This window comes from Neomonachus schauinslandi, chromosome 3 (assembly GCF_002201575.2).
Source record: "Neomonachus schauinslandi chromosome 3, ASM220157v2, whole genome shotgun sequence".
Classification (NCBI taxonomy): domain Eukaryota; kingdom Metazoa; phylum Chordata; class Mammalia; order Carnivora; family Phocidae; genus Neomonachus; species Neomonachus schauinslandi.
The window spans coordinates 136,408,018-136,427,801 of NC_058405.1; the positions used below are offsets into that span (position 1 = coordinate 136,408,018).

Genomic DNA, 19,784 nt, shown 5'->3' on the forward strand with positions numbered 1-19,784 from the left:
GCATGTGTCCATGACTTGCACGTAACATTGGGACAGATGTTGCCCCTCACCAAATGTGAGATAGTCTAGTGCTCTCCGTGGGCTCAGGAGGCTCTTGATTGAAGTGTATGTCTTTCCTCTGTCCTACTAGGGAAAGGCAGATTTGCCTGAACCTTCCCATATAGCTCCAGAATATACTTCACCCACCCCAACATACAATCTCCGTATCTGCAACATCATGACCCAGCCTCCCTGTCTTTTCCTCAAAATCCAAGCCAAATGATTTAGTGTTGATTCTATTCTGAAAAGTCAAACTATAAAATTCCATTATTGGATTTTTTTTTTACCCAAATACCAGGCCCATATTCTAGTTTGTTGACCAGCATATTAATATCTATATTTAGGTTAGAAAAAATTAATTGTATTAGTACAGACTTCGGAGTACCTATTTTCACACAGATTTATATGAAAAAAGTCCAGGGAATTTGGTTGATGACATCTCATATGGGGCAAAGTGTGAAGAGGTTCCTAGCCTGGCTTACATTAATATATGGGGCCCAGGTCACAGTAGATAATCATTTCCCTATTCTGTCACTGGAGAGTCTTGTTCAGTTCTGGGCAATTATTTTAACAGGACCATTCACCAACTGCAGTGATTTCTGAAAAGAGTGGGTAAGATGGGAAAAGTCTGAGCACCAAGTCACATGGAAAATTGCTGAATGAACTGAAGATTTTTATCTTGGAGAAGAAAAAATCAGGACGAGTCCAGTAACAGAGCACCTTGGAACTGAGGTGCTTTTAGTGTTACTTTGAATACTTTCTGGGGGCAAACTAGACCAATGGGGAAAAGTTATAGAAAGTTAAACTTAAGTCAAAACTATAAAGAAAAATTTCCTACTCATTACAGTTTTCTGACAGGGAAATGGGCTCTTTAGGGAAAGAGGTGAGTTTCCTGTTAAGAATAGTGCAGAAGGGCTTCAGCAACCCAAGATGCCGAAAGGGAAGAAAGTGAAGGGGAAGAAGGTGGCCCTGGCCTCTGCTGTCGTGAAGAAGCAGGAGGCCAAGAAGGTGGTCAATCCCCTGTTTGAGAAGAGGCCCAAGAATTTTGGCATCAGACAGGACATCCAGCCCAAAAGGGACCTCACCCGCTTTGTCAAATGGCCCCCCTACATCCGGCTGCAACAGCAAAGGGCTATTCTCTATAAACGTCTAAAAGTGCCTCCCGCAATTAATCAGTTCACCCAGGCGTTGGACCGCCAGACAGCTACTCAACCGCTTAAGCTGGCCCACAAGTACACACCAGAGACAAAGCAGGAGAAGAAGCAGAGATTGTTGGCCCGGGGCCAAGAAGAAAGCTGCGGGCAAAGGGGATGTCCCCACTAAGAGGCCACCTGTCCTTCAAGCTGGGGTTAACACTGTCACCACCTTGGTGGGATCGAGCCCCGCATCGGGCTCCCTGCTCGGCGGGAAGCCTGCTTCTCTCTCTCCTGCTCCCCCTGCTTGTGTTCCCTCTCTCCCTGTGTCTCTCCCTGTCAAAAAAATAAAATCTTAAAAAAAAAGAGTCGGACCCTTAACCAACTGAGCCACCCAGGTACCCCAAGTAGTGCATATTTAAATCCCATTCAGCCTCTCTAAGACTTCCCTGATTCCCAGGCTGGAGGGCCTTCTTCCTTTGAATTTCTATAGCAAGTTGTATGTGACTGTTTATTTATTTTTTTTAAGTTATTTTAAGGCTTTCAATAGAAAGCAATACAGACTTATTATAAGGAGAAAATATAGCCCTGCAGGCAAATTCAAATATTATTTCACTCTACTATTCCACTACTTCAAAGCTGTGTGATAATGGGAAATGTACTTCAACTCCCTGTTTGTCTCTTTTTTACAGATGGGGCATAAAAATATACCTATTTCATAGGGTTTCTGAGAGATTAAATAAGTTCAATATACAAAACACCCCAAATAGTGCCTCATTAGATGTCACTATTCTAAAAATAATAATTATTGTTAGAAAAATAAAAAGAAAGTCACCCATAACTTCACCACCCAAACACAATCAAATTTACTGTTTTTCCCTACTTTTTCTTTGACATAATTGTGACCATGTTGCAAATACAATTTTGTCCTCATTTTTTACTTAATATTAAAACATAAGCATTTTCTTAGCTTATTAAAACTCTTCATGAACCTTAATCTAAAGGTCTATTTGATGCTTTACCATATGGCAATGCCACGACTTATTAATAATTATTTTCATATTTCTTAAGTTATTTTCTATAGAGAGGTTGTTTGCAATCTTGATTATTATAAATCATGCTGTGATGGATGTTCTTCCTGTGTTATCTTTTTTTTCCCCCCCAGCACATTCACTTTCTCCACCATTAGTGTGAGTTTCTGGAGGCCAGGGGCCAGAGTATGGCTTCTGGAATACAAGTAAGGACATTTCCTTTCATCTGGATACTGATTTGCTATGTCATGTGTCAAAGACCATTGGGCAAAATTAAAAGTGAATTAGTGAAATTATCATTGAAATTCTGATTGAAGAAGTATGAAGGGTTTGGAGGATTAAAAAGGGTGAGAAAATGAGATCTGGAAAAATGAAAATAACTGGTGAACCACATATGTTCCAACTTCTAGGCAGGGAGACATAGTGTCATCCCCATAAGGAACAGAAACTGATAATAAAGAACTTTGATCTTTCATTAGATTTAACATTTTCAGGCTGATTTTAAAGCTATGGCAGTCTGTTTGCAAAGACTGGAATCTGAAATTTGCTTCCCATCCTGATATGAGCTGACATTTTTTTCTTTTCAAAAAGCATGTCCCTTCTTCTCCTAGAAAGAATAATATAGTAATATCTTGACATTGAGCAGCCCTTACCCTTATTTCCAGAGACCCTGCATTTCCAGCCCTGTATTTTCACCATTCATTTCAACTCTAGGTTTGTTGGAGATACCTTGCCTTGTGAAGTTAATGTACCTCTGAAAGCTAGTGTGCAAATAGCCTTTGGCAAATCCAAACATTTGAAAAGTACACACTGGGCAATGTTTTTTTTTAAGAAAATGAAAAAGTTGGCCATTTTGTTAAGCAACTAGTCAATGCTGTAATTTATCTTCTGAGTATAATGTTTGTATTTTACACACCTCTTATATGTAAATGGCCTCTGTAGGTAATAATCTTCTTTGATTTTGTTTCCAATGACATCTTTCTTCCTAGTCATTTGAAGTTGTCATCTGTTAAGCTAGTGGATGGGATGACTGGCTTGTTAACCATGGGTTCCCCTCTCTTCCCTCCAGACCCATGGCCCTCACCCAGTCCTCTTCCTTGTAGGCCTTTGGGAGGGTTAGGGTGGAGGGTGACTCCTCCCTTCCACCCACAGTGGTACCCATTTTGGGATCAGAAATTTCCTAGACTTGACACCACACACTCCACCCTGGATTCCAGTGGCATGCAACTGAGGGGCTGGGGGATTTGGACTCTGAACCTGGGTCAAAATCATTCATGACCCCATCATATGGATCAGATCAGTTGGCTAGATGGAGGGCTATCTTGTCTCCAGTCTCTTGTGCTGAAGCTTTTAGTCTAGAAGAGGGCAGTATAGGTGGGGAATCACAACCCTAGAATTCGAGTCTGGGCTCCCTCAGGGAACAGGGAGGTCATCGCAAGGCTGGGCCCTTAGTCTCTGGGTGAGAACTCAATCCACTTAGCATGATCACAATACAAGATATACAGAAAATATGGAAACAAAAGAAAAGAGAATAAAATAAGAGACGTATTGGAAAAACCATGCTACCAAGGGAAAGAAGAATTCAAGATAAAATAGGAGGAACATTTTGAATTCAGAGTTGAGAAAGTGAGAAAGGTAAAAACCTTATTGGTGCAAACAGTGAGCCTTTGTGATCCCATCTAAAAATTACCCCAGCATGCTAAATCACATTTTGTTTTATGTTAGGTAGTCACAAGAGTGTAGGTAATATTTAATGTATTAAGCAATCAGTGTGGTAGAGACTGATAATTGGCCTCCAATAGCAATTAGTTCTTCTATAGCAATAGGAGCTCTAATTTTTAGCTGGGTGTGTGATTTCCCAGGATAAAGACCCTATTTCCTAACCTCCCCTGTAGCCAGCTACAAAGCCAGGTCATGTGGATAAGTTCTGGTAAATGAAAGTGAGCAAAAGGGATGTGTGCACCTTTGAGGTTACACTATAAGCAGGGAGGGGTAGGTCCTCCCTGACCTCTTTCCCCTTCCTGCTGGTTGGATACTGTGGTGATAGTGATGACATATCTTGAACTATGGATGAAACACCTTGGACTATGGGGTCCTTGAGATGGCAGAGCAACAATAGGGAAGGAGCCTGTGCCTTGTCCCCATGGAGACGTCATATCCTTACTGGACAGCTAACCCTACACTGTTACATGTTACACGAGAAATTAATGTTTCTCTAGCTTTAGGCACTGTAATTGTGGGTTTATGTTGTAGCAGCTGAGTCTATACTCCAGCTAATGTACAGTGAAACCAATCTTCAGGCCCAGAAATGCTTTGAAATCATTTCAGAATCACATATCTTCATTTATCCTCTGATTTCTTTCCCTGAAAGGATGTATGCTTGTCTTTAAACACTAACATCATAGGCACTCTAATCTACTTGACTTTTTTTAAAAGATTTTAAAAATTTATTTGACAGAGAGAGAGACAGCGAGAGAGGGAATACAAGCAGGGGGAGTGGGAGAGGGAGAAGCCGGCTCCCCGCTGAGCAGAGAGCCCGATGTGGGGCTTGATCCTAGGACCCCGGGATCATGACCTGAGCTGAAGGCAGATGTTTAATGACTGAGCCACCCAGGTTCCCCACTACTTGACATTTTTTTTAAATAAACCTCATTTTTCAGAAGTTTTACAGAAAAATTTATTAGAAAATTTATTAGAAGATAGTACACAGAATTCCTATATATCTCACACTTAGTTTCTCCATCTTATATTCATATGATACATTTGTTACAATTAATAAAACAGTATGAACACATTGTTATTAACTAAAGTCTATAGTTTTTTCAGATTTCCTTAATTTTTTACTTAATGTCCTTTTTATGTTCCAGGATCCCATCCAAGATACCACATTACATTTAGTTACCTTGTCTCAGGCTCTTCTTGGTTGTGACAGTTTCTCAGACTTTCCCTGGTTTTGATGACCTCAAAAGTTCTGAAGAGTACTGATCGGGTTTTTGTAGAATGACCCAGAGTTGGGATTTGTCTGATGTTTTTCTCATGATAAGACTGAGGTTATGTGTTTTGGGGAGGGAGATCACAGGGGTAAGATATCATATTCATCACATCATGTCAATGTTCATGTTGACATTGATGACCTGGCTACTGTAGTGTTTATCAGGTTTCTGATAAAGTTACTTTTTTCCTCTCTTGCCATAGTGTTCTCTTTGGGAGGAAGTCACTATGTGTAGTCTATGCCTAAGGAATAAGCAGATATGCTTCACTTCTTGGAGGTTTTAGTATCTGTATAAATTATTTGGAATTCTTCCACACAGGAGATTTGTTTATTATCTCCTATTTAGTTATTTAATCAATTATTCAATTATTTATTTATGCCAGGATGGATTCATGGATATTTATTTTATACTTTGTGTTATAATCCAATATTTCTTTATATTGTACCTCAAACTGTTCCAGCTTTGGCCATTGGGAGCTCTTTCAGTTGGCTACTCTGTCCCTTTGGCATACACATCATTGTGGGGTTTTTCCTACTGCTTTTCCTTACTTTCTGGTACTCCAGGCTCATCTTGTATATTTCTGTCTCAGTTCTAGTATCAGCCATTTCTCTTTCTCTTCCTTTTTTTTTTTTTTTTTGGAGAATGTTATTAGAAACCAAAATCTGGGTGCTAGGTGTACTTACTCTAATCTACTTTTTTCTTTTTGAGAGAGAGAGAGAAAGAGAATGAGAGTGTGTGCACGAGCAGGAGAAGGGGGAGAGGGAGAGAGAAAATCTTAAGCAGGCTCCATGTCCAGCATGGAGCCCAATGTAGAGCTTGATCTCACGACCCTGAGATCATCACCTGAGCCAAAATCAACAGTCAGACGCTTAACTGACTGAGCTACCCAGGCACCCCTGCTGTAACCTACTTTTGATTGCAAAGGTTTGGTATTTTGGTACACTATGAAAATGCATTAGCATTTTGGTTTAGGCCAGACTCCAGAGTTCCTAATTTAATAGGTTTGGGGTGGAGCCTGAGAATTTGCATTTCTAATAAGCCCCAGGTAATGCTGATGCTTCTGATTCAGGAACCACATTTGGAAAATCATGCCATTGTGGGTCAAATGGGGTTTTGAGATTAACCCTGGGAACCAATGCATCCCAAGTTTCAAGCTACTGACATGCACAAAGTTTCTTCTAGAATTTATGCTGTTAGGTGTTAGTTGATGTAATTGGATTTACTTATCCTGGATCATTTACCATAGGAAAGTGTACAGCTAATGGAGGACATGACAAAAAGATTAAAAACAAGTCAAATTAGAGTTTTCCAAACTCATTGCTTATAAACCAGGAATCCAAATTATGCCCCAGTTTTTCAACTAAAAATGGAGAATCTGGTAAGTTTCTCCATTGGAGAGAGAAAAATGGAAGGAGAGTTGCTGTCTATGGGTTTATTGGTAGAAAAGGAATTTTCCCTCTTTATTCTCAGGTGTTGGGTTGCTATCAAATGAAAGATACTAATTTTTTTTCCAGTTAGGTCTCCCTTGAGTAGATCTAACTTTACCCCAGATGCCCAGTAAGGAATTAGGTAGAAGGAAGAAGAGGATTGATTATTTTTATTATTTATATTTCTAATATAATTTTATTATTCATATTATTAATTATATAAGTGGTCACTTTTACAAGAATATGCAATGGGAAAAAGACAATCTCTTTAACAAATTATGTTGGGAAAACTGGACAGCTACATGCAGAAGAATGAAACTGAGCCACTTTCTTATACCATACACAAAAATAAACTCAAAATGGATTAAGGACCTTAATGTGAGACCTGAAACCATACAAATCCTAGAAGGGAGCACAGGCAATAATTTCTCTGACATTGGCTGTAACAACATTTTTCTAGATATGTCTCCTGAGGTAAGGGAAACAAAAGCAAAAATAAACTACTGTGGCTACATCAAAATAAAAAGCTTCTGCATAGTGAAGGAAACTATGAACAGAACTAAAAGACAGGGTGCCTGGGTGGCTCAGATGGTTAAGCATCTGCCTTCAGCTCAGGTCATGATCTCCAAGTGTCGGGATCGAGCCCCATGTCAGCCTCCCAGCTCTGTGAGGAGTCTGCTTTTCCCTCTCCATTTGCCTCTCCCCCTGCTTGTGCTCTCTCTCTCTCTCTGTCACTCTCTGTCTCAAATGAATAAATAAAATCTTAAAAAAAACCCTAAAAGACAATCTATTGAATGGGAGAAGAGATTTTCAAATGACATATCTAATAAAGGCTTAGTATCCAAAATATATAAAGAACTTATACAACTCAATACCAAAAAAACACAAATAATCCAATTAAAAATGGGCAGAAGACATGAACAGACATTTCATCAAAGAAGACATACAGATGGCCAACAGACACATGAAAAGATATTCAACATCACTCATCATCAGGGAAATTCAAGTCAACCACAATGAGATCTCACCTCACACCTGTCAGAATGGCTAAAATAAAAACACAAGAAACAACAATGTTGGCAAGGATAGGGAGAAAGGGAAACCCTCATGCTCTGTTGATAGGAATGCAAACTGGTACAGCCACTCTGGAAAACATGGAAGTTCCTCAAAAATTAAGAACAGAATCACCATATGATCCAGTAATCCCACTACTGGGCATTTACTTGAAAAATACGAAAACACTAATTTGAAAAGATATATGTACCCCTATGTTTATTGCAGCATTATTTATAATAGTCAGATTATGGAAGCAGCCCAAGTGTCCATTGATTGATGAATGGATAAAGAAGATAAAGAAGAATGGATAAAGTATGGATAAGGAAGATGTGGTGTGTGTGTGTATGCACACACATACACACACACACAAGAATATTATTCAGTCATGAAAAAGAATGAAGTCTGGTCATTTGCAACAACATGGATGGACCTAGAGAGTATAATACTAAGAGAGATAAGTCTGTCAGAGAAAGACAAATAAATACTACATGATTTCACTCATACATGGAATTTAAGAAATGAAACAAATGAACAAAGGGAAAAAAGGAGACAAACCAAGAAACAGACTTTTAACTATAGAGAACAAACAGATGGTTACCTGAGGGGAGGTGGGTGGGAGGATGGGTGAAATAGGTGATGGGGATCAAGAGTACACTTATCTGAATGAGCACTGAATAATATATAGAATTGTTGAATCACTGTATTGTACACCTGAAACTAATTTAACATTGTATGTTAACTATACCAGAATTTTTTTTTAAAAAGTGGTTATCTTTATATATCTATTGTATTTGTAGATTTCTAATGCCTTAAAGGAGCTCTAATGCTTTAAAGAAAATTGCTGGAAACCTTGAAGTATTCTAAATGGGAGAATCCAGGAATGGGGCAAGAATAAAACTAACATTTATAGATGGTTGTTATTATTTAGTGCAGGCTAAACTTCTGTAATCAATAGACCCCAAAATGTAATGCCTCTAACAAAATAAAAATTTGTTCTTGCTCACACAACAGTGTAGACCGGGTATTCCAGGATGCTGGGGTGGCTTGTGGTAGGGGAAGGAATGGGAGTAGGAAGAATGGATGGCTTTGGTCCACACAGTTATTAGGGACCTAGGGTGCCATGCTCAGTGTGTGGCTTCACAGTCTGTTTGAGATTGTGCCAGCCCATGGACCAATTGCTGTGACAGGGGAATGGGATCTTGTTTGACTCAGCCTAGACCAAATCATCACTGGGATGGGAAGTCTTCTGGGGAGTGCTGAGTAGACATGAACAATCTTTACTATAAGATCCTTATTCTTACCCAAACTTCCTTCACAGAAACACTTGTAAACTTATACATTTGTATCTTCATGTAAATTAACACATGGAGACAGTATTTTTCTCAAACTTAAAATCTTAGTTCTTTATCTGTAGTAAAGGATGTATTCATGATGAGGAAGTTCAAGGACTGGACCCAGCAGATGGAAGCTGGTACTTGAGGTTGAATTGGATTTATGGGAGCTGCTAGGAGCTCAGGAAAGTAACACGGTGTAGACAGATGGACCTGCGTTTGAATCCTGGCTTAGTAACTGAGTAGGTTTGTGACCTTGGGCAAGTTGCTTAAATTCTCTGGGCCTCAGTTTTCTTGTGTATAAAATAGTGAGAATTTCAGGGGGAGATGAACCATGAGAGACAATGGACTCTGAAAAACAAACTGAGGGTTCTAGAGGGGAGGGGGGTGGGAGGATGGGTTAGCCTGGTGATGGGTATTAAAGAGGGCACATTCTGCATGGAGCACTGGGTGTTATATGCAAACAATGAATCATGGAACACTACATCAAAAACTAATGATGTAATGTATGGTGATTAACATAACATAATAAAAAAATAGTGAGAATTTCAGCTTCCTTGTGAAGTATTAGGAGGAGTGAGATAAAATATATATAGTGCCCAATAAATGCAGATTCTCTTTCCTGAAATCACATGTCAAATATGGCCACCATTCCTCCTACATATAAGGCTACCTCTCATTACCAAGAATATGTATTAATACATCTTTCCTGACAGTCCCAAAACAGATCTATCTTGTTAAATTTGAACAATTTATAACAACACTTTAAATGGCTCTCATCTTGAGAGAAGTAATCTTTCCAATGTTCTCATAGGATTTGGATAATTTGGGTAATGTCAAATTGGAACTTTTTCCTCTTTCTATCATATCCCTGTTTTGTCTTCATCTTTCCCCTTAGCTAATAAAAAGATCAAAATTAATTAAATCTTTCAATGTATCAGGATAGCTCTTAGAGTAAGTGTTAAGATAAGGACACTGAACTTTTCCACATGATTGTAGCTCTATAACCTGAACATAGATTTAGTGTCATAATCTTTTAGCCTCTGGGAGGTTAATTACTGCACCAAATTCTCCTAGGCTGACAGGGTTTCTTACCTGAAGAGTGGGAATATGAGTACCATTTTATGGGGGTTATCTGAAAGCAGCTGAGCAGGACTCTGAGCAGGCACGAGGATTTAGGGGGTGTTCACACCCTGGGCAATCTCCTCATGCAGACTCTGGTTGGTCCATGGGTCTGGACAAACCACCATTAGAAAGGGGGTGGAGGGGATAATGGCGATTGCCACTTCCTAGCCCCCCCCGGGTAATAGTGGTAAGCATTGAGGCTGGTGAGCTTGCTGTGAGGAAGGGAATATGTTGCTATACCAAGCTCTCCTGCCATTTTTCTCATTTAGAACCTGAGTGTTTTAGTTTTCTTTGAAGAAGAAGGCTTGGGTTTATAACTGGAAACATGTCTTTTAATCTTACATGATGTGGATGCTACTTTAACTCATCTACGTGCTTATGAAGCAGAAGTTCTGGGTTCTGCTCTCCCAGCTGTGGACAGCCACTTCATGAGGACTTGTTGGCTTTCTCATTTGACAGATGATGAAACAAAATTGACAAAAGTTGATGATTTTTGAAGTCGTTATTATCTGTTCCTGCCAACTGTCTGCACTCTACCTGGCCTACACATGTTGCATTCTCATACAATGCATTTCATTTCTACTGACAAATGTTGACTCTTTTAGGAACCTGATGCAAAGAAAGAGCTGATGCGCATTCTGGTCAGTATCCATTTCCTGTTTTCATGGCTTATTGACTTCAAATAAAGATGCAAAATGAGCTTGGAAGGAACAATGCACATCTGATCACATTACCACTAACAAGGCTTTCACAATCACAAACATTTCTAGGTTCCATTTAAGAATCAATTTATATCAGTGATCTCAAACCCTGCCAGATTTCAGGACAGCCAAAAAAGCTGGATGTCCTGTGAAGTTTGTGGGCATGGGATGTGACTAACCAGAAATACTTCAGTTACAGTAGATCAGACCTCAAATCTGAATGACTGTAGGTTTCTGCAAATGCTCTTTACTGGCAAGAAGGTGGCTTCTTTGAACATGTTAAGAGTCCTACAACCAGAGGCAGATTTACTCTGAAGCCAAGTAAAACCTAGCAATGTGGTTTCATGGTTGTGATTTTGAAAAAATTTGCAAAAAAATAAAAAAAATAAAATAAAAAAAATAAAATAACATGGTCCGTTTCCACTCTGACTTCCTATTGCACCTCCTCTTGAATTGGGTGGTGTTGAAATGGCTGTAGGGATTTTTGGGTTCTGGCAAGGGGAAGTTGAATTGGGGATGCATTTATTTTGGGTTTAGAGGGATAGAGTTATGTGGTTTGCAGTTGCTCCTGTGTATAGTTATTTTTAGCCATCTGGTGAAAGAATGACTTCTAGGAATACTTCTGCTGCCCACTGGGCTGACACATCCAGCTTTGTGAAATATTAATTTCAGGGATAGAAGTAGCATCACGATATGGATGTGCCCTGCAGTGTCTGACACAAATAGCTGCTGGGTGGTGGAGAAGGAGCATGATTAGAGATGTCTTTTATAAAGTTAGATGTGAGGGGTGCGTGGGTGGCCCAGTAGGTTAAGCTCCTGTCTTCGGCTCAGGTCATGATCCCGGGGTCCTGAGATTGAGCCCCCGTGTCGGGCTCCCTGCTCAGCAGGGAGTCTGCTTCTTCCTCTGCCCCTCCCCCTGCTCATGCTTACTCTCTCTGTCTCTGTCTCTCAAACAAATAAATAAAATCTTAAAAAAAATAAAAAGCTAGATGTGCAAACTTTTGAAGGGAGGGTTTGCTTTTCATTAAAGCCTAAACAGAATGGAAGTTCTCCCTGTCGGCATTATTCTCGATAATGCTGCATACAATTATAACTGTACCATACATTTTCTCTTTTGATGGGAATTCAAATTTATGAGAATTACCATGTGGTAAGGCAGCATCTGTAGCAGTACTACTACGTTTCTGGACATCTGTAGGTGAGGTTGCATGCTTTACCCACCCCAGAATGTTGCATTGTCCCTTTAACGTACTAGTGTACATTTCTCTACTAAAATCTGGTGGTTCCAGATGAAAAGGCACACAAAGTTGGTACTGTTTTAGCAAACAGCCAGAAAAAAAATCAAGAAACAAAACTACATATATTTAACATATGTGATATAAAAGGAATTTGATTTACATTGTGATTATACCTCAATATAATAAGTGACAATTTAAAAAATATATTTTAATTTTCTTATGTATGTCTTAAGATTAATATTTTGTAACTTTTCAGAATATGTGGACAGAAATACAGGAAAGATAGAGGTATATCATAAAGTCAATTATAAATATATATGTATTTTTCTGGATTTTATGATGTTTGTGATGTTGGATTATACACTTTGACTTTATTAAAGAAGGCCCCTGAAATTGTAAAAAGCTCAGGTCCCCCAAACCTGGATTTACCACTGTTTGCAATGTGGGAAGATGTATGATAGTCCCAGTTACATGTGGCTTACAGTATTCTATATCTTAAATCCTAGGTTGAAATTTTTTATATTTAATACATTTGGTATTCTAAAGAATTAGAAATGAAGAACAGCAGAAAAATTATCCTCCTATCTCCACATCCCTAACACCTTAAAAAAAGTCAACTCTAGAGTCTATTTGTTAAGTTTCTAGGTCCCTCTTTCCCTATAGCTGCCTTCAGGGGAGAGTACTCTTTCTTGGCATCCCTGAAGCCAGGGAGGGTGGTGTTCATCTTGCTCTCTCATGCTATTTCTAGACAATTACCCTTCCGCCATCTTGTAAAAGCTCCTCCTCTTTTGAGGTTCATTCTACCTACTATGTCCTCTCCTTCATGTCATTACTGAGCTTTCTACTTACTCCCTCATAATCATCAGACTCCTGGCTCAACCCATGGTGTGTCTAGGATGTTTCAATGGCCATATGACATACTCAGCAACCTAGCTGTATTAGTTAATGTGGCATCTGCAATATACTATCTCAAATTTGGTGGTTTATGATAACAGAAATTTATTATTTCACAGTCCTGGAGGCCAGAGGCCTGAAATCAGCATCACTGGGCTGAAATCAAGGTGGCAGGGGTGTCGGCGGGGCCACACTTCCCCTGAAGGTTTTAGGGTTTCTTTCCTCTTCCAGCTGCCAGTGGCTGCCAGCATCCCTAGGCTTGTGGCCACATGGTCCCAATCTCTGCCTTTGTGGTCATATTGCCTTCTCCTCTTCTGAGTGTGTAAAATCTCTTTGCCTCCTCTGACAAGGACATATGTGTTGGCATTTAGGACTCACTCATATAATCTAGGATAATCTCTTCATCTCAAGATCCTTAATCACACCTTCAAGACCCTATTGCCCCCTTTTGCCATATAAGGTGACATTCACAGGTTCCAGGGAATAGGATGTAGTTAAATTTGGGGGGCCATTTTTCAGCCCATCACACTAGCATTGCATTTCCTGCATATTGTCATCTCCACATTCCTCTGTCTCTGTTCCAGTTCAGCTACCCAATTCCTGGACAACATACTCTGAGGACCATCATAACCCAGAACTGCTCCATGTTACAAGGCTGACCACAGCCTCCTCCCTTCTCTGCCTCACCCCTACTTCTCCCACATCTGCACTCTGGTTGCTGAAATCCTCAATTTCCTCCCAATCTTTTGACTCCCTCTGGCTTTTCTTCCTCCTTCCTACCTAGTCTAGATGCTCCAGCTGATTGAACCTTGAACTTTTCTCTCTCTATAACCCCTGATTACTTGCCTCCTTTCAGGCGACTGCTCCAGAAAATCCTCAAGCCTGGACTCACATGACTGGGGACATGCTTGGCTTCTATCCTTGGTCTGCAGGGTCCTCCTGGAAGGTAAGTCACAGAGCCACACTGACTCCACTCTGGTCTTGGCACCCTGCTTCTGCTCCATCTGCAGTGTTCTCTTTCCTCTTTTTCTCTGTCTGCTGACTAGTCTTTCTCAGAATATGTTCTGTGGATCTGTTCTATCAGAACCTCCTGAAGCGCTTGTGAAAAGTGATTCCTCGGTCCTAACCCCAGACCTATTAGATCAGAATCTTTGGGGAGGAGTTTGGGAAGTTTCATTTTCAACAAGTCCCCGCACGTGAGTTTTTTTTCCCCTCTCAGTCTATATTTGTTCTCAGGTGTTTTTCTGTCCAGGACTTTCTAGTACATTAACACCAGTAGTTAAATAGGAAAGAACTTAGTACGCATTGGTAAAACACCCCCCCCCACGTTCCCTGAGTGTCCCTGACCTCCTCTGGAGACACATGGATCTCCCTGTGGCGTGGCATCTAAGGGGTTACCCATCCCTGTTCTGATGGTGGGGTGAGGGCCCTTGCCATGCTATTTAAATATTGTGAATACACCCTTACTCTCTGCCCTTCCTTGACATTGCCCTTTTCCAACTACTGTCTCTCCTTTCTCTTCCTTTTCTAATATAATTGTTAAAGATGTATCAATCAAAAAATAAAGTAAAAAAGAAAATAAACCAAAAAATCCCAAACAAAACAAAAAAATTATGAGAGCAGATAAGAGAAAGTACTCTGGCTAACCCAGGAGAAGCGGGTTTTAACACAGGGAATTATCAAAGGGGTTAGAGAGAGGACTCAGGGAGCTAAGATGGCACCCAACACTCTGGTGGTGATCCAGAGGCAGGGAGTTCTGCTTCAACCCCAATGCCTGATCGAAGAACATAAGGTTGGAAAAGGGAGTGTTACTGATACTGATTTGCTACCTTGGCAAGAACTCCAGGAGATGGTGCAAACTCACTTCTAGGATGGCTCCTAAGCATAGAAGTAGCAATGGCCTACACTAAGTGAGATGTGGTATCAGAATTGCCATGACAGAGGATGGAAAAAGGGGTTGAAGGGCTCAGAGGAGTCAGGATGCTGGAGTGGATATACTGTGAAAGGTTAGAAAACACCCTATGATTACGTTAAGGCTCAGAGGATGCAGTATTTAGCAAGACCATGCAGAATTCACTGGTGGGAGGGGTGTAAGCATCACCAAGAAGTCTGGTGATGGCTCTCCTCTGGAGGCCAGTGTTGATGGTAGGAGACGCTGCCACAGAACCAGGCACCTTGGTAGCAGAATCTTAGACCACAAAACAATAGAGCCCAGGTGGCAGTGATTAACCTCTAGGAGCCAGGTGGACACAATCATTATAATGAATAGCAAGTACGAAAGGGAGAGGGGTTGCTAATCTGTAGAGTTCTGGATGGTTAATAGAACACAGCATTTCTAGGGACAAAATAGATGAGCAGTGACAAGAGTACTAAATCTGTACCATCAAAATAAATCAAGGATGGATGGTGTATTAATTTCTTAGGGCTGCTGTAATAAAACCACAAACTGGGTGCATTAAAACAACAGAAATTTATTTTCTCAAAAGTTCTGGAGGCTAAAAGTCTGAAATCAAGGTGTTGTCAAGGTTGATTCTTTCTGGAAGCTTTGAGGGAGAATTTCTTTCATTCTTCTCTCTTAGCTACTGGTGGTTCCAGGAATCTTTGGTGTTCCTTGTCTTGTTGATGTCTCACTTCAATATCTACCTCTGTTGTCACATGGCATCCTCTCTGTGTGTCTCCACTTTCACATGGTGTTCTCTGTGTGTGTGTGAGTCCAAATTTCCCTCCTCTTATAAGGACACCAGTCATTGGATTAAGGCCTCACACTGGTACAGTATGATCTCATCTTAACTTGATTACATCTACAAAGACCCTATTTGCAAATAAGATCACTTTCTGAGGTTCCAGGTGGGCATAAATTTTGGGGGTATAGTATTCAATCCAGTAAGGACGATCAGAAGGCTGAGAGAAGTTTTCATAACAAAAGTCACAATCCTTTTCCCATTTTTTAGACCTGAGCTAGTTTTGGGGTCTAGAGCATATTGGCTGAAGGAATGATCCTGCAACACCTCAGAAGGTATACACAATAATGATCCTCCTAGTCCTTCCTTAAAGGGGTCTACTATCATTTACCTGGGTAACTAAGCACGGAGCACCTAAACATTTCAAGAATTATTGGACACAGAATCTTAGTTGACATATATACCTGGAGCCCCTGAGCATCGTCATGGGCCTCCTGTTAGAGTGTGGGCATACTGGAGCCAGGTAATAAATGAGTGGAGTTCTTGCCACGGTGGGTAGGTTGGGTCTGGTTCACAGTGGGCAAATTGGGTCTGCAGATCCATCTGGTAGTCATTTTCCAGGTCTCTGAATGTATAATTGGGAAAAACATACTTGGTTGGGACCCTGTATGGAATCTTTGGCTAACTGAGTCTCCACATGGTGCCATTTGGAGACCAATAAGCCATTTGCTGGGAAGTTGACTGCATTGGATCCCTTCCATACTTAAAGGGATAGTGATTCATTCAGACAGGAATAGACACATATTCTGGGTATGGATTTGCTTTTCCTGCCTCCAGGACCTCTTCTATCACCACTATTTGGGAGGCTTATTAAGAGTTTGATTCACTGGTATGAGGTCATACATACTAAGACATCAAGGGACCCACTTTTCAGCAAAGGTGTGGAAGAGGATCCATGACCATAAGATTCACTCATCTTATTATGTATTGCACTACTCTGGTGACCTGATAGAACATTGGAACAGACTGCTAAAGGCACAGCAAAAGTGCCAGCTTGGAGGTAACACTTTAGAGGGTGGTGTCATCCTCCAGGACACAGTGTATCAAAGAACACTATATGTGTTCTTTGGAATCAAAGAACTTTATATGTGGCTCCATCCTCAATAGGAAGAATACATTGGACTGAGAACTGTAGTATGGCAGCAGACCCCACTTACCTTCATTTTCAATGAACTACTTAGGGAATTTGTGCTTCTCATCTCCACAAGCCTGGACTCGGCAGGGTTAGAGATTGTGGTCCCCAAAGGGGGAACAATTCTACTAGGAAGGGTCTACAAGGAAGAGTCTCATTGAACTACAGAGTATGGCTACTACCTGAGCCCTTTGGCCTTCTGTTGTCCAAGAAAAAGAAGGGGGGGTGTCATTGGCCCTAACCATCAGGTGGTGGCAGACTGCAGTTACACAATGGGGGTGAGAGTAAAATGTTGGCCTCAGGTGATCCATTTGAGTGCCTCCTGGTGTTCACTAGATCAGAATTGATAGTAAGTGGACAAGTGCAGCAACCTTGGCCTGAGAAGGGCATAGTGACCGTTGCTGAGATATTTCAGGGATGAGTTCTTGGTCACATCACTAGGGAAGCCACAGAGACTAGCAAAGGTGGTAGATGAGAGTGGGGAAACAAATTTAGAATGGGTAATGAAGGAGGGAAATGATGAAGATCAGCTGTGGCCCCAAGACCAGCTGCAAGAATGGGGTGTAGCTCATTCTACGACTTCCTCTCAGATTTTGCTCAGAAGAGAGGTCCATTGGAATATTTTTTAAAAAGATTTATTTATTTTAGGGGGGAGGGGCAAGGGAGAGGGAGAGAGAATCTCAAGCAGACTCCCTGCATGGAGCCCCACGTGGGGCTCAATCTCACGACCCTGAGATCATGACCTGAGCCAAAATCAAGAGCTGGTCCCTTAACTGACTGAGCCATCCAGGGGCCCCTCCACTGGAATCTTAAAAATAATTCTTTTTCTTTTAATTTTATCAGGAGGATAAATGAATTCTTTATTTGTTGTCTAGCAATAACTAGAAATATTAAATTTTATATTCTAATTTTTCTCCCTGCCACTAACCCCCCTCACATCACATTCCTCTTGAAGTTGGGAATATCTGCAACAAGCAGCAGGGAGTAGTGATGGTGTAAGTCTTGTGTTTTCTTCTCCAGAGGGATTTGCTTTTGAGTATCAGCTCATATAGACATTTCTGTTGCCAAATGGGACAAGGGAGAGATGGCAGGGCATCAAAGGTTGGCCTCCCCCAGCCTGGAGCTCTAAAAGTCAGTTGACTCAGGAGGGCTAGGGATAGCTGGGTCCAGGCCTTTTAAAAGACAACAACCCAAGGAGAGGCAACATAGAAATGACAGCTTGCACAATGGGAGGGAGATCTGTTTATACTGATTTTGGAGTGCTGGGGGATTTCTCCGTGAACAAAGGAGCCGGCAGTTGCCATTTTCCTCCACTGCTCCCCAGCATCAACACAGAGCCACCTGCGGGAGGCTGTCCCGCACAGATACTTGCTACCTAACCTGCTAGCGGTGTGTCCCGCCCACAAGTTCTCCTGAGGACTTGCCTACTCCAAGCCTGCTGACCTCCACCCCGGGCTCAGCACAAATTTCGTTAATGCTGTGCATGCCCCACCCAGCCACTGCTTCTACAAGCATTGCCTCGGCAGCCACTGCTCTTCAGGGGATCTGGTCTAGGACTAGTGGCTCAGCACGGATTTTGCTACCACCACCGCCTGGCCCCTGAGCTCTTCTGCAGTCACCCCTCCTCAGAGCCAGCCTGCCTGGGTCTCAATAACATCACAGAGAGCAAGCACAGCCCACAACAGGCAAAGAGTCAGTGCAGACATCTATACTGAAAGGAAAAGTGACTCAAACACAATAGCAGGATACAAGCAACACACATAGGAGACTCCCTTGAAGTTCCAGGTTCTGGGGAACAGGGGACACTGCACTGCAGGGCACTACAGGACCTCTTCTTCATAAAGCCATTACTTTTAAGAGCAGTAGATGTAGCTGACTTTCCTAACACAGAGAAACAAACACAGAGAGGTGTACAAAATGAGGAGACTGAGAAATATGTCTCAAATGAAAGAACAAGACAAAATTACAGCAGGAGAGAGATTTAAGCAAAAGAGAAATAAGTAATATGCCTGATACAGAATTTAAAGTAATTAGCATAAAGATACTCACTGGACTTCCACCAAAGGGTGGAAGACATCAGTGAGACCCTCAACAAAGAGATAAAAAATAACATATCAGAGATGAGAACCCAATAAATGAAATTAAAAATACAATAGATGGAATAAATGGTAGGATACAGGAAGCAGAGGCACGTATCAGTGACCTGGGGGATAGAGTCATGGAAAGCAATCAAGCTGAACAGGTGAGAGACAAACAAATACTACATAATCAGAAGAGACTTAGAGAACTCAGTGACTCCATCAAGCATAATAACATTTGCATTGTAGGGATCCCAGAAGGAGAAGAAAGAGAAAAGGGGGCAGAAAATGTGTTTAAAGAAGTAATAACTGAAATCTTCCCAAATCTGGGGAGGGAAACAGAAATCCAGATTCAGGAGGCGCAGAGATGCTCCAACAAATTCAACCCAAGGAGGTCCACAGCAAGACACATAGTAATTAAAATGGCAAAAAATAGAGATAAAGAAAGAATTTTAAATTTTAAAGTTTGCGAGAGAAAAGAATACAGTTACATACAAAGGAAACCCCATTAGGCTAACAGCTGATTTTTTAGTGGAAACTCTGCAGGCCAGATGGGAGTGGCATGATGTATGCAAAGTGCTGAAAGGGAAAAAAATCTACAGCCAAGAATACTCTATCCAGCAAGGCGATCATTCAGAATAGAGGGAGAGATAAGGAGTTTCCCAGACAAACAAAAGTTGAAAATCACAGCCCTACCAGAAACGTTAAGGGGGACTCTGTGAGTGGAAAACAAAAACCATAAGTAAGAGTAAGAAAAATAGGAAGCACAAAAGAAAAACAATAATAACAAAAACAACAAAAACTGTATCTGTCAAACCCAGTCAATAGAAGAGCAAAATGAAAGAATGTAAAATATGATACCAAA

The 19,784-nt window shown here is 41.0% G+C and overlaps 1 pseudogene; it reads left to right on the forward strand.

Moving 5' to 3' along the window:
* Positions 1-969: 969 nt before the first annotated feature.
* LOC110592093 overlaps positions 970-19,784 on the forward strand; it is a 31,882-nt pseudogene continuing 13,067 nt past the window's right edge.